Source organism: Carlito syrichta, unplaced genomic scaffold, assembly GCF_000164805.1.
Source record: "Carlito syrichta isolate Samal-C Ts95f unplaced genomic scaffold, Tarsius_syrichta-2.0.1 Scaffold306721, whole genome shotgun sequence".
Classification (NCBI taxonomy): Eukaryota; Metazoa; Chordata; class Mammalia; order Primates; family Tarsiidae; genus Carlito; species Carlito syrichta.
The window spans coordinates 215,839-229,715 of NW_007250817.1; positions in this window are offsets into that span (position 1 = coordinate 215,839).

Below are 13,877 nucleotides of genomic sequence, written 5' to 3' on the forward strand. Positions count from 1 at the left end.
TCGAATTTCCTTCATCATACCTTCAGCTATACACATTCCATAGTGCAGATGTTCCATGGTATGTTTAACTGGTCCTTATTTGTAACTACCTGAGGTATTTTCAATCGATTGTGGTTACCAAAAAAATGCTGCAATATCTTTGTATACACATAATTTCATAGAGATACAGGTATATAAGATAAATCCCCACATATAAAGTGGTTGGACCAAAGGGCAAATGTATGCTTTGGATTGAATTGTGTCCCTGGAAATATATGCTCAGCTCTAACTTTTGGAACCTGTGATTGTGACCTTAGTTGGAAATAAGGTCTTTGAAGATGCAATCAAGTTAAGATGAGCTCATATTGGATTAAGGTGGGCTCTAATTCAATGATTCATGCCCTTATAAGAAGAGGGAAATTTGAACATATATGCACAGCGAAGAATACCATGTGAAGATAGAGACAGAGCCTAGAGTGATCAAGGAATGCTAAGGATTGTCAGCTTCCACCACAAGCTTAGCAAAGGACAAAGAAGGAATCTTCTCCTGAGCCTTCCCCAGGGCCCTGACAACACTTTGATTTTGGACTTCTGGTCTCCAAAACCATGAAATAATACATTTCTGTTGCTTTAAGCTACCAAATTTGTAGCACTTGTTTATGACAGCCCTAGGAAATTCATACAATGCCTTTGTAATTTTGATAAATATTCCTGGATTATACTCCATGGACATGCTATTCTCTCACCAGCAAAGCATGGCAATGATTTCTGTCCTTTAGCCTCACCAACAGAGGGTACTATTAAACTTCTGAACTGCTGCCCATCTGACAGATGATTATAAGTTCTAGTGTAGTTTTTATTTATATTTTCCTGTTTATAAGTTTTTTATCATATGCTTAAAGGTTACGCATATCTCTTTTCCCATGAATTCTTTGTGTATATATTTTTTCACTTTTTGTTTGGTTATTGTCATTTTGTTTCAACTCACAGATATATGAGAGGATTAGCTTTTTATTATATGTATTGCAAAATATATTTTCCAGTTTATATTTTGTCATTTGAAAAATTGATTTGCTAAATTTTTGTTTAGGCTAATTTATTAATCCTTTATGTGGCTTCTGGAACTTGAATTGCAGTTAGATAAGATTTCTCTACTTCCAGTTTTTAAAGAAACTCACCCATTTTTTCCCCCAGGACTTTTTTTTTTCTTCATCAAAGCAGTTCATCGGAAATTTTGAAAGGATAAAGTTGGAGTCAACTTTATCTTTCTCCAGATGGCACATAGTTTATTTCAACACCGTTTACATTTGAAATGTTACCTTTATCATATACAGAATTCTCATATATGTTTGGATCTATTTCTGGAAATTCTATTTTTTTACATTGGCCTGACTTTCTATTCATGTGCCAATAGAAACCTGTCTTACTTTTTGAAGTTCTGTAATATATTTTAATATGTAAGCAGACTAGTCAGTTTCACCACCTGCTCTCTTTAATAAACCCACTCCTGTTAAGTCTCCATTCATACCACTATACCAAAACTGCTCTTATCAAGATTTCTAATGAACTTCATGTTGAAAGGACAAATGGTCCATCTCAGTCTTTGTCTAATTAGATCAGTGAACTTTGACACAATTGAAGAGTTTCTCCTTGAAATACTTTCTTCAGTTTTAGTCTTCTCTCTTGGTTCTCTTCCACATCACTGGTTCATTAGTCTCCCTAGCACATTGTCTTTCATTTCTCCTACCTGCACATCCCTATACGCTCCACAGCTCAGACTTCTGATATCTTTTCTACTCTCTCCATACTCATTTTCTGGATGTTCTCATCTAGGGATAGGACTTTAAAGACCACCTGTATCCTAATGATGAGCAAATTTTCTATCTTTAACCAAGTCCTCTCTCATGCACTCTAGATTTATATACCCAATTGTTTATTCAACATTTGTTTGTCTAAAAAAATTACTATTTCCAAAACTGAATTCATAGTTACTCCCTACAATCTGTTCTTCCTTTCTGTTGGAGAAACCAAAATTCTTGGAGTAATTCTTAACTCTCCTTTCTTTCTCACACTTCACATCCATTCCATCAGCAGATTCTGTTTTCTCTAACTTCAGAATACTTTGGAACCCAGTCATTTCTCAGTATCTCCACTGCTATGCTCTGGTCCAAGCCATGGTCATCTTTTAATAGAATCTCCTGCCTGGTCTCTGTTTCTCCCTATAGTCTATTTCTCTGTAGCAGTAATATAGACATTTTATAAGTCAGATCATATTACTTTTCTAAAATTCTCCATTGGCATATTCCATCTCACTTAGAGCAAAGCAGAGGCCAAAGTCTTTATCATGACCCAAAGGCCTTCAATAATGTTATCTCTACAATGACCTTGTCTTCTACCACCCTTGCATACTCGTTTCTACATGCACTGCCTTTTTGTTGTGTCTCACACCTGCCAGCACTTTCTAAATACAGAGACTTGCTTCTTCCTATTCTGTAATATTGTATTTCATAAATCCTCACAATCTTACCATGTGAGGATTATTACTCTCATTTTACAGATGAGAAAGTGAAACACAGAGACCATAAGGTTCTTCCCATATCTGTATGGTTGCTAGTAAAAGAACTAGCCATCTAACCCAGATCTCTTTGGCAGTTAATTTCAAACTTTTTCTATTATAGAAAATTTCTGGTTTCTAGCTACATCTCTGTTGCTGTGTTACCCGGAGCACCTCTCTGAATAACCTACCTTGGCCTTAGTTTATATGTCAAGAAATGAGAACTTCAGTCTAGGTGATCTCAAAGATTCTACCAGCTCAGATGCCCAATAATTCCATGGCTTTGGAAGAGTCCCCAGTAGTGCTCAAAGTGAGGATATTAGTGAGATGAGGAGGCTGTAGCAGAAAATGAGCAGGTGATGGCACAGAAGGAAACTTAATATAGCAAAAGTATTAAAAATAGTAAAAAAAAAAAAAACTTATTTTTTTTGCTATCCAGGAAATTTTTCTAGTTTTTCTCTCTTGAGTATAGGCTATTCCAATTCAGTGTCCACATGCTAATAAACATATTTGCCTTTACATAGTATTCTTGTTACCACTTATATTGTAAGATTAGATATAGAGAAATGTAAAAACTTATTTTTATTCAAGCTTCTAAACCTTGAAAGACCTCTGTTTCTATTTATTAAACTTAGAAGGTTTATCTAGCCACTCATCTTCCTAATTCTGCTTGTAGTCAGGAAAAATATTAGGTCACCCCAAAAGAAGATAATGAGATACTTTTTTTTTTGTTTTGAGTTGGAGTCTCACTCTGTCGCCCAGACTGGAGTGCAGTGGCCACTCTCGGCCACTGCAGCCTCGACCTGCTGGGCTCCGGCGATCCTTCCGCCTCAGCCTTCCCAGTAGCCGGGATTACAGGCATGCGCTACCATGCCCGGCTGATTTTTTGATTTATTGTAGAGATGAGGTCTCAGATAATGATATACTTAAAATTCACTGTCCCAGGATCAATACAATCAAAAGGCCAGGGAGAGAATACATTGTTTCTTGACTTTAAAACTATCAGTGCTATTACAGCAACATTCTTGCCTCCTGCTTCCTTGGGCAACTCTTTTGCAGCTTCTCCAGGATTCATCAAGTAACCGTGATATCACTCCACCTGGGTTTAGTGCTGCTTCTGCCAGTTCCTTGCAGTGTCATGTGCTCTACCTATACCTGGTCCTCCTTTCTCCTAAGGCATTACTCTCCTAGGCTTTGGAGTAAGGCCTTCTCCAGTCTTCCACTGTTAGTTTCCTATAGTGCTATGAATGCTATCACTCTTTATTTTACTTGCTTATAATACATTATTTTTTTCTTCTAGGAACCTATGTAATTTCACTAGGGACTAGGATAAAAACCAACTTAATAGATGATAACATATTATTAATCCATGCTTTTGTGGTAAAAATGAAACCACTTAATTTTGGTGGTACACAAGAATTGCTACATTTTATTTCCTTTAATATTCAATCTAGCTCAAAGCCTCAGTCCACATGGATGACAACACTTTAAAACTCAGTTTTCATTGGGGAATCTCTCCATGAACTGAAATAAGCAACGTTTCTCATTCATTTATTATTATTCCCAGCACCCTCAAACATTTCAGTGTGATGAAATTTTGACTCCCTCCTAGGAATCTGCTTAGCAATCCAAATCATCACAGGATTATTCCTAGTCATACACTATACATAGAGATAGAGATTTAATAGAGATTTTACTTGATCAAAAGAGTACCGAGACCCAGCTTTCTGAGATCACCCATCTGCCACACACACCTGGTCAGGGAGCAGCATTCCCTTAGGCTATGTTGTAAATAGAAACCCTGGGGTTGAGCAGTTATTTAATAAAACTACATATAAAATAATAAAACAATGACTAAGTAAATAAATCTAGAGGCTCTTTCCTATGCCATTGTGATCTGTGATCTCCACTCTTTTCTGACTCAGTCTAAATTCTCCATGTTTCTGTCTTCTGTGACCCTCATAGTGGCGGAATAACACTGTAACACAGGACTAGAGAGTTCTCTGTGCTTTACCTGTCATATCTTATCCCTTACACTATCATTGCAGGGTCCATTATTTCCTCCGTTTTACAGAGATAGAGATGTTGAGTAACAGGTGCAAAGATACACAGTGAGTAAGTGGCAAAGCCAGGATCTCAGCCCAGATCCTGGGGCTCCATAGTGTACACTCTGAACATGTGCCACTCTTTGTTAACCTCTCTTAGGCCCAAGAAGTCATTCGTATTCTGACTCCTGCTTTACAATGGCAGAACTGGTGCATTCTGTCACTTGCTCATGGTTAGTCAATTATGAGAATGACAATGGAGTCTAGACCCAAGTTCAGACTTTTCCAATCCCATTGCCCTCATTTTTGTTTTTCCCTTGTCCCTGCTGTTACAGAGTAAGTGTTTATGTTAGCCACCCACAAATGCATGTTAAATACTAATCTTCAATGTGATAATATTTGGAGGTGGGGCCTTTGGAAGTTGATTAGGTTATAAGAGTAGAGTCCTCAAGAATGGAATTGATGTCTTATAAGTGACCCTAGAGAGCCCTCTTGCTCCTTCTGCCACGTGAGGATGCACTGAAGTCTATGAACCAGGAAGTCGGCCCTTAACAGACACCAAATTTACCAGTACCTTGATCTTGGACCTCCCAGCCTCTGGATCTGTAAAAACTCAATTTCTATTTGTTGTTTATAAGTCACTTGGTGTATGGTTTTTGTTAAAGCAGTTCAAACAGACTAAGACACTTGTATTCCTCTTGGTTTTTTTCTCTCTCTTTTTAAAGTAGATTCCTCTGAGAGGGTAATGAGACTCTGTAACTGACTATTGTATGTTTCCCAGCTTGCTCTTAATTGCAGAGATGAGCACAGATAGGAGCAACGGAATGTACAAGGAAATGTGTGCAGTGGAGAGGCTCAAGGGGGATTCCAGTGACTAAGGTCACTTGTGCTCCATGCATGCTCCACTGTGACCTTATTTCTTAGTATTTTTAATTAGATATGGGCCAACATGATGCAGATGAAATGAATAACTAAAGAGACAGAGAGATGTTCATTGTAGAGCATACCAAGAGAGAATACTCTGTCTCAAGCCAGGCTAAAAATAAACTGTTTATAGTACACATACCCTCCCTCATGCTGCAGTATCTCAGGAACAGAGGCAGAATTTAATCATTACATCCTCTGATGTGAAGGCCTCTATGGTTTAATATGCACACATCACAGATTTTCAAATTTTGCTGCTGAAATTCAGGCTTCAACAAAAACCTAGCTGTCTCTTTGACTTGAGATGTGTTCTAAAATGTATAATAAAGGTCTATTGAAACCAATAAAGCATCTCTGGAAAACGCTGGTTTAACCCACACAGCCAATTCTCTTTTTCATAAATTCAATTTGTATTATTTGGTTGAAGAGACTGTTCTCTGAGCCCTGACATAAGCGAGTGCTGAGGCTGACACTCAGTCGAGAGTTAACATGGAAAAATCTGTGGGAAAAAAAAATCACGTAATTGATCTCATTTGTTAGGCTTGTCAGACCCTGCCTGGCTCCAAGTCCCTGCGTGTCTTTTCTTTCCACAGCTTAAAGTTGCTTGACCAACAGAGTTGGTCCTTCTCTAATCCCTGAATCCAAGGAACTCCAACTACCTCTGAATGGTATGGAAGTGTGTGTGTTGTGCTGAAGAGGGCTTGGCCCTAAAATAAGACTTCTCTTCTGGAGTGTGCTTCAGTTCTCATAAATATGCATTCTGCTGTTTCTGAGACCCGGTACTCATATTGTATCTTAGTCCTAGTACTGAACTTACAGCTCATATACTTAAATCCCTGCTTGTATTCTTTCTTAGTTTCCTAATTCTTCAGAGAATAGAGACATTCATCTGTTTATTCTAATCCTCCTAATCACCAAATCCAGAGGTTTTCAACCTTGGCATTATGAATGTTTTAAGCCTATAAATCTTTTCTTTTTGTGGGTGTTGTCCTGTGCATTGCAGGATGTTTAACAACATCACTGGTTTCTACTCACTAGATGCCAATAACACTCCCACCCCAGTCAAGACAGTCAAACATCCTCTGGCATTGATAAATGTTCCCTGTGTAGGGGGTAGAGCAAACTGCCACTGGTTGAGCACAAGCATTTAAATTCTACCCAGTGACGAATGCACTGTCTTTGCTGTACTGTTGCCAGTGGCTGTATGGTTGCCAGAGGCTTCTCTGACCTCAGTGCTGCCCAATAGAAATAAGCCTCAAATGTGAGTCACCAATACTATTTTAAGTTTTCTGGTAGATGCATTAGCGAAGTAAAAAGGAAAAAATAAAATACATTTTAATAGTGTATTTTATTTTATTCAATATATCCAAATTATTATTCTTATCTATATTGTAAGCTGTCAACATCTGATGTGTATTTTATATTTATAGCTCATTTCAACTGAGATCAGTCACATGTGGCCAGTGGCTATTGTATGCACAGCACCGATCTAGATTTCTAAAATACCCTCTCCTCTTCGATTCATTCTGAACATCAGAATCTTATAGAGATATAAATTTAGGGCTCTGGTGTCAGATGTACCTGGGTTAGATATTTCTATATCTCCTTCTGCACATTGAGCTTGAAATAATTATTTAATCTCTTTAAACCTTAGTTTCAGTACTTTTATTAGGGAAATAATAGTTGCTCTTCGAAGAATTGTTGAGAGTGACATGAAATAATGTACACAGTGCCTGGTATAGAACAGGCCCTTAATAAGTGGGATAGTTCTGATTGTTGTACCATTGCTATCATCAGAGAACTTTAGTATCTAGTTGCCCTAATGTTATCCTCTTTCTTGAAACAACGCTTATACTTCATTCTTTGGACTCCATGCTCTGTGCCTAATTGGACACTCATTTGTGCATACAAAAGACCACATCATACCATAGAATTCAAGTTTTTGTCTAGCTACTGTCGGTTAAGCCCTGTTGAGCTTTGTCTAAGAAATATGGCAATTAAAATTTTTATTTCAACTGATATTTGTTCCACCTTTACTGCAAGTCAAATAACACAAAGGAAAAAAGTATTCCTGAATGTGTCTTTCCCATCAAACAGTGTCACCTGTACAGCATAATCCATTAAGCTAGTACCATTTTGCTGGCAGATTTCCTCTGCAAAGACACAAAAGTCAACATTTTGACCAATGTTAAGGAGAGAACAAATGCTGGCACCAATTTTACTAAATAAATGGCTCAGTAAACCAACTATTCTGTGTCTTAATGGGTGGAATGCATAAAATATATAAACTTACCATGTCACAGGTGGTTTATATTAAAAATGTATCTCTTAAATTTTCATAAATAATGGTTTAGCTCAGAGCTCATATCCAGGAGTAGTGGGGTCAACTGCTTGTGATAAAAAGATGACAATTTTTCTGTAGAGCATTTATTTCTTCATAGTTTTCCTACCTTTGCAGAATTCCTTCTCTCTGTTCATCCTCTTTCAGATGTGTTCAAACATGAACTGTCCAGCACATTGTACTAACTAAAACTTTATCCATTGTGTTGGAGTCGTCTTTGTTGAAATCTTAAAGAAGGTTATGTTTTTGTTGGCTCAGCATGAGATTATTGTGAGAAACCTATCAGGATTAGCTGAAAGTCATATTCTAAGTGTCTACTATGTGTCAGGCACTGGGGATAGCCAGATGATTAAAGGACAGTTTCCACTTTCAAGGACTTCATGGCCCAGGAGGAAGTATCATGTAAATAAATTTTCAAAAGAAAATATGCATTTCATAACATACAGGACTTTGGGAACACAGACAAAGGAGCAACTTTTTATTCATTCACGCATTTACTGAGCATCAACTATGAGCTAGACAGGCATAGGGTGATGAGGAAAGTGAATTAAAAGATCAAAGTAAGAAAGGTATGTATTCTGGCTTCTTTTTCCTTGTAAAATTGTTCCTTTTCCCAGGAAAGAAATTGTAAAAGAATTTTTTTTATCTCTGTGTTCCATAATGTAAATATTTCTTAGATTGTACCTTTCCTAACTGCTACTTACCTTTGATTCCGAATTTATGTGTACACTTATTTAAACTAGACAAGCCAAAGAAAGACTCAACTATTTACCTGAGCATTTGGGGGCTCTCATAAACATTCATTTCACTGGCCAAATAAATGAAGAGATGACTCTAGTTAACAGAGTTACTGTATATATGAATAATGTAATTTGGTAATCCATTTTCAGTTATAGATTATAATTCAGTGAACCTAACTCTAAATCTGTTTTTAAAATTAGTTCTTTTGTTGTTAAATTAAAATTTTTTTAGTATATTTCAGGGTCTTAGAAACTTCACGATATATATCAATAATAATTTCACAATAGAAATGTAGACTTATGGTGAGTTGTGCATATTTAGAAAAGAATTGCATGCTAGGTGGGCAGAGGCTTTTCTTAGCAAGCTTTTCCTCTTCAAACTTGTTTTTAATTCAGCCTCACAGTAGTCCTGTAAGGCTAAAACATTATTACACTATTATTTTTCTCATTTTACAGATAGGTCAACAGAACACAAAAAGATTAAGTGGCTTGCCTGGGGTTATACAGAATAACTTTACTGGCAAAGCCAGAATGATATCCTGAGTTTCCTGTGTCTTAGTCTTTGAACCTAATTAGATGATTTATATTTGGTTTTCCTAAAATATGTCTAGTTTTTAATAGATTTTTCCACAAATTTCTAACCTTAAATATTCTAACATCATTCCTATTTACCAGTTAGTTGAGAAATTTTTACAGTTTGAGATAATCAATCATTGAATATTTATTAGACATAGGATGGCCAACTACAGAATAGGCAACAAAATTGCTTTCTTTAAGAAAACTGGAATGTAAACATTGGCGTATAAGATCACCTTCACATGAAAAGACTAGTTATAATATTTAGTGTGAAAACCGATTAGTTGTCTACGGCCATACCCCTAACGCGCCAGATCTCGTCTGATCTCGATTAGTTGTCTCAACCAATGAAAGTACTGTTGGTCAGAATTCACTATAAGATTATTTTAACTTTGGCCCTGGAGTCAATGTGATATTGGCAAAAGGACAATTAGACCAATGGGATAGAAAAGAGAGTCCAAAAATATACCCACATATCTACAGTTGTCTGATATATAGCAAAGATGTCATTACAATTCAGGGAGAAAAGGATGGTCTTTTCAATAAGTGGTATTTAGTTACATGATATTGATGTGTGAAATAAATACAACTTGACCTTTACTTCATGCCATACACAGCGTAATTTTGGAGGAATCATAGATTAAATGTAAAAGGCAAAGCAATAAAGCATCTAGGTGACTGGGAGAATAACGCTGTGTCTTCAGGGAGGCCCAATCTAATCACACAGGCCCTTAGAATTGGAAAAGAAAGGGAGAAGAGTTGTCAGAAAAATGAGGCACGAGAAGGACTCAGTCTACCACTGCTGGCTTTGGAGTGAGGGATCAATGCACGTGGACAGCTTACAAGCAGAAAAAGGCAAGAGAATAGCTTCTCTCCTAGAACCTCAGAAAGCAGTATAACCTGGTGACACCTTTATTTAAGCCCAGTGAGACTCATGTCGGATTTCTGACCCAAAGAACTGCAAAATACTACATTTGTGTTGTTTGAAGTCCCTGAGTTTTTGGTAATTTGTTATGGCAGCAATAGAAAATTAACAAGCCTTAAAAAATAAAATTAAACACAAAATATTTCCATTCCTTCTTTATGAAGGATCTTAAAAGTGACACTCATTTGCCTCCCCTAAATCTGGTTACTCTATCCTGGAGCACCCACAGAACTCCATTTTTCTGCCGTTCATTTTAATTTACCTATATCCCTACCAGATTGTGAGTTCTCTGAGGGCATCTTATATCTTCCACAGTGCATATGTAAGGCAGCATACACATGTACATTTTATATACAAAGTACTCTATGCATGTTTGCTAAATTAGATTAAACTGGACCATTTATCTGCATGAGAAGCAGCGACTAGGTGGACACAATCCCACTAATGTGTTCTCTTATCCTACTTAGCAAACTCTCCACTGCAAAGATACATTAACATTAGTTGTGAATAATGAAGCTGAGGTTGTTTAAAACAGCAGGCTGGCATCAGATGAAACATTTCCATATAATTTTACATTAAATAAAACATTTACCATTTCATGCTTGCTTTCCTGGTAATTTTGCCTTGTCCTTCACATTAGTGATTTGTTCCACATGGCCGCTCATTTAGGATAATAGCAGGCCAAGAGGCGTGACAAACAGAGACAGGGCTATACCTGATCACCAATATTTCATTATGCTCTCTTGAGCTGTGGGCCTGGTAAAACTGTCAGCATCTTTAAACAAAGGGACTGTGCTTGAGTCTATGTATTAGGAATTCAATGACTACAGTAGTAGTGATCACATTATATAGCATGTGGACAGACATAGCTATAAAGGGAGACTAGAGCTAAAATGAACTCTTTTTCTGTGTCCAGTCAAACAACAAATAGTTTTCAGCACCTATTATTTGTGTAGCCCTGTGATAAGTACTGCAGGGGATATGAAGGAGGGAAGATGCTTTGTACTTCAAAAACATACAATACAGTGAAGAAATAAGACATTTAAGAGATCAGTATATGGGATAAAAATTCAGAGGAGGGAGGGAACATATCGCCAGAAGACTTTTGGGGAGTTGGGAGGAATAAAGGTAGGAGTAAGACATAAGCATTAAAGTGGATTAAAGATGCATGATTTTGAGTATGTGCATGAAATACTCCAAAGACAGCTTCCAGCTCTGTTTGTCTAGGGCAGCATTTCTCAACCTGGGTTATACTGATTTTCCAGACTGTGTAATTTTGCGGGGGGTGGAGGAGACTATCCTGGGCATTGTAAGATGTTGAGCAACTAGATGCCAGGTACTCTCTTCCCCTGGGAGTTATGACAACTCAATGTCCCTTGAGAAGCAAAAATTGTCCCCAGATGAAAATCACTGTGCTGGAGTAAAAGTTCATACATGAGAGATGTAGGAGTTACGTGCCAAGTCAATGAGTTGGAAACTTTATTCTACAGATAGTGGGAAACCACTGAAAACCTTTGTGCTAGAGAATGACAGGCAGAGATTGTTGTTTGAAGCTATCTGACAGAAGTACCAACAAAAATTGTACTGAGGCATGGCAAAGAAAAGGAAGCACAACTCAAAAGCTATCACACTAGTCCAAGCATAAAATGATGAAGTTTGGTGGTAAGCAGGACTAGAAAGAACCCAGGGGCTGTGGGTATTCTTAGTGCCCTACCCCTTCAAAGTACTTTCATATTTAGCTCAGCATTTCAATACTATGTTTTAATTTTTATTTGAAAACTAAGTTCTCAGAGATACTTCTCCTTTTAGGAAGATAAAGCAGCAGAATTCCCTGCACCTACTCATAGGCTTCCCTAGACAGAGAAACAGCCACAAGCAGCATCTAAAACAATCTGTACCTTGGGAACCTTGGCTGGGAATGAGTCACGGCCTGCTGGTTAAAAAAAACAGTGTAAGCCGGGCTCAGTGGCTCAGCCTGTAATCCCACGTCTTTGGGAGGCTGAGGTGAGTGAATTGCCTGAGCCCACGGGTTCGAGACCCGTCTGGGCAACTTGAGGAGACCTCATCTCTACAATAAATCAAAAATCAGCCGGGCGGGGTAGCACATGCCTGTAATTCCAGCTACTCGGAAGGCGGAGGCGGAAGGATCGCTGGAGCCCAGCAGGTCGAGGCTGCGGTGGCCAGGAGCGGCCACTGCACTCCAGACTGGGCGACAGAGTGAGACTCCAACTCAAAAAAAAAAAAAAAAAAAAAAAAAAAGCAGTGTAGCAGCACAGGACCAAACATGTGGTGCGAATCCTCTGGGACCATCCTTCAGGCCTAGGGAGAGAAAACTAGCAGCAATTTCTAAGCCACCAGAAGCCTCTAAGGCAGTACTTTTTCACTGTTGCTCCATTCTTTATAAATTTCAAACTTATATCTAATTGTGATTAAGATATTTTAATAGGTTTTTCTTTTCCTACTGAAATAGCGATGAGAGGAGAAGGGAATAAAAGGAACCTTGGCTCTCCATTTTTGTGGGCATTTCCTTTAAGCTCACTTGGCTGAACTGGCTGAATGTTGGAAAACCTGTCAGAGTGTCTGAGCTCCATGGGGGACTACATTCTTCATGATTTAAAAGCAACATTGCAACCTGAATCTCAATAGACAAGTGTCCAGTTTTAGGATACACTGATAGAATTCAAGAGATTTCGTCAACTAATTAAAAACCTCCACAAGAACAATGACCACATCATATATACTATTATCCTCCACATCTCACCCAGTAAATATAGGCAAATAACAGCCAGCAATTGCTACCTGCCTGGAATTAAATTTACTGTGGCCTGTCAGTAAAATGACTTGCCAAAATAATAGAAGTTCCTGAGAATCATACTGTCATATTACAGGTTGAGAGAATGTTCAACCTAACAGACATAGGTTGTATTGGCTTGGTGCATATACTCTGGAATTAGACAAACTGGGTCCAATCCTAGAAAACATTAAAAATCTGTGAACTTGTAGTAGAAAATTTCTCATTTTCCATATAAATAAAAAAATATTTCCATTTCAATGACAATCAATCCCAAATGCATGTCTCTCAATCACCTTTACTTTTTCCATCAAATACATCAAGTAAATGGGTCTGATTCAAGTGGACTACAAAACTGGCTGGAAGCAGAAGGAGCTAAAACATTAGAGAATAAAGTCCTGCATTATTTCTGAGGAAGAGGTATATCTGCTTTGTCACAATCACTTCCATAGCCCGTGAAACTCATTTTTTTTTATTGACTATAGAATTGTAGACATACTGTCAAAGGATTTAAATCAATTTTTGCAATCACTTTCTTGCACTATCATTATTTCAACAAGATTCATATCTGCAGCTGATTTGGAGAGAATTGTGACTAAAATATCAGAGCTGCAGCTCTTATAGAAAAATTCCTCTCTGTAGATTGTTATTTTTTTGACACTTAAAAGCCTAATGCCAGAAAGAAATGAAATCCCATTTTACAACTGCCTCTTTGAATGTGGGCTTTTAACTATCATAATTCCTAACCCTGGGCTCACACATATCACCTTACTCCAAACAGAACATCGGGATTAATGGCCTGGTATTAAAAGCAGAAACAAAAACAATTGCTTTGGGAGGCACTTAAGTACAGGAATACCTAACAGAAGAAAAGCGTTTCACACACAGCTGAAAAGCTCATTTTGCATTAGTAATCAACGCAATAATGTTGAAAAGTAATACATCATTCTTTCATTTATTGGTATTCTGAAGATGTAAATGTAATTTACGTGTTTAACCCTT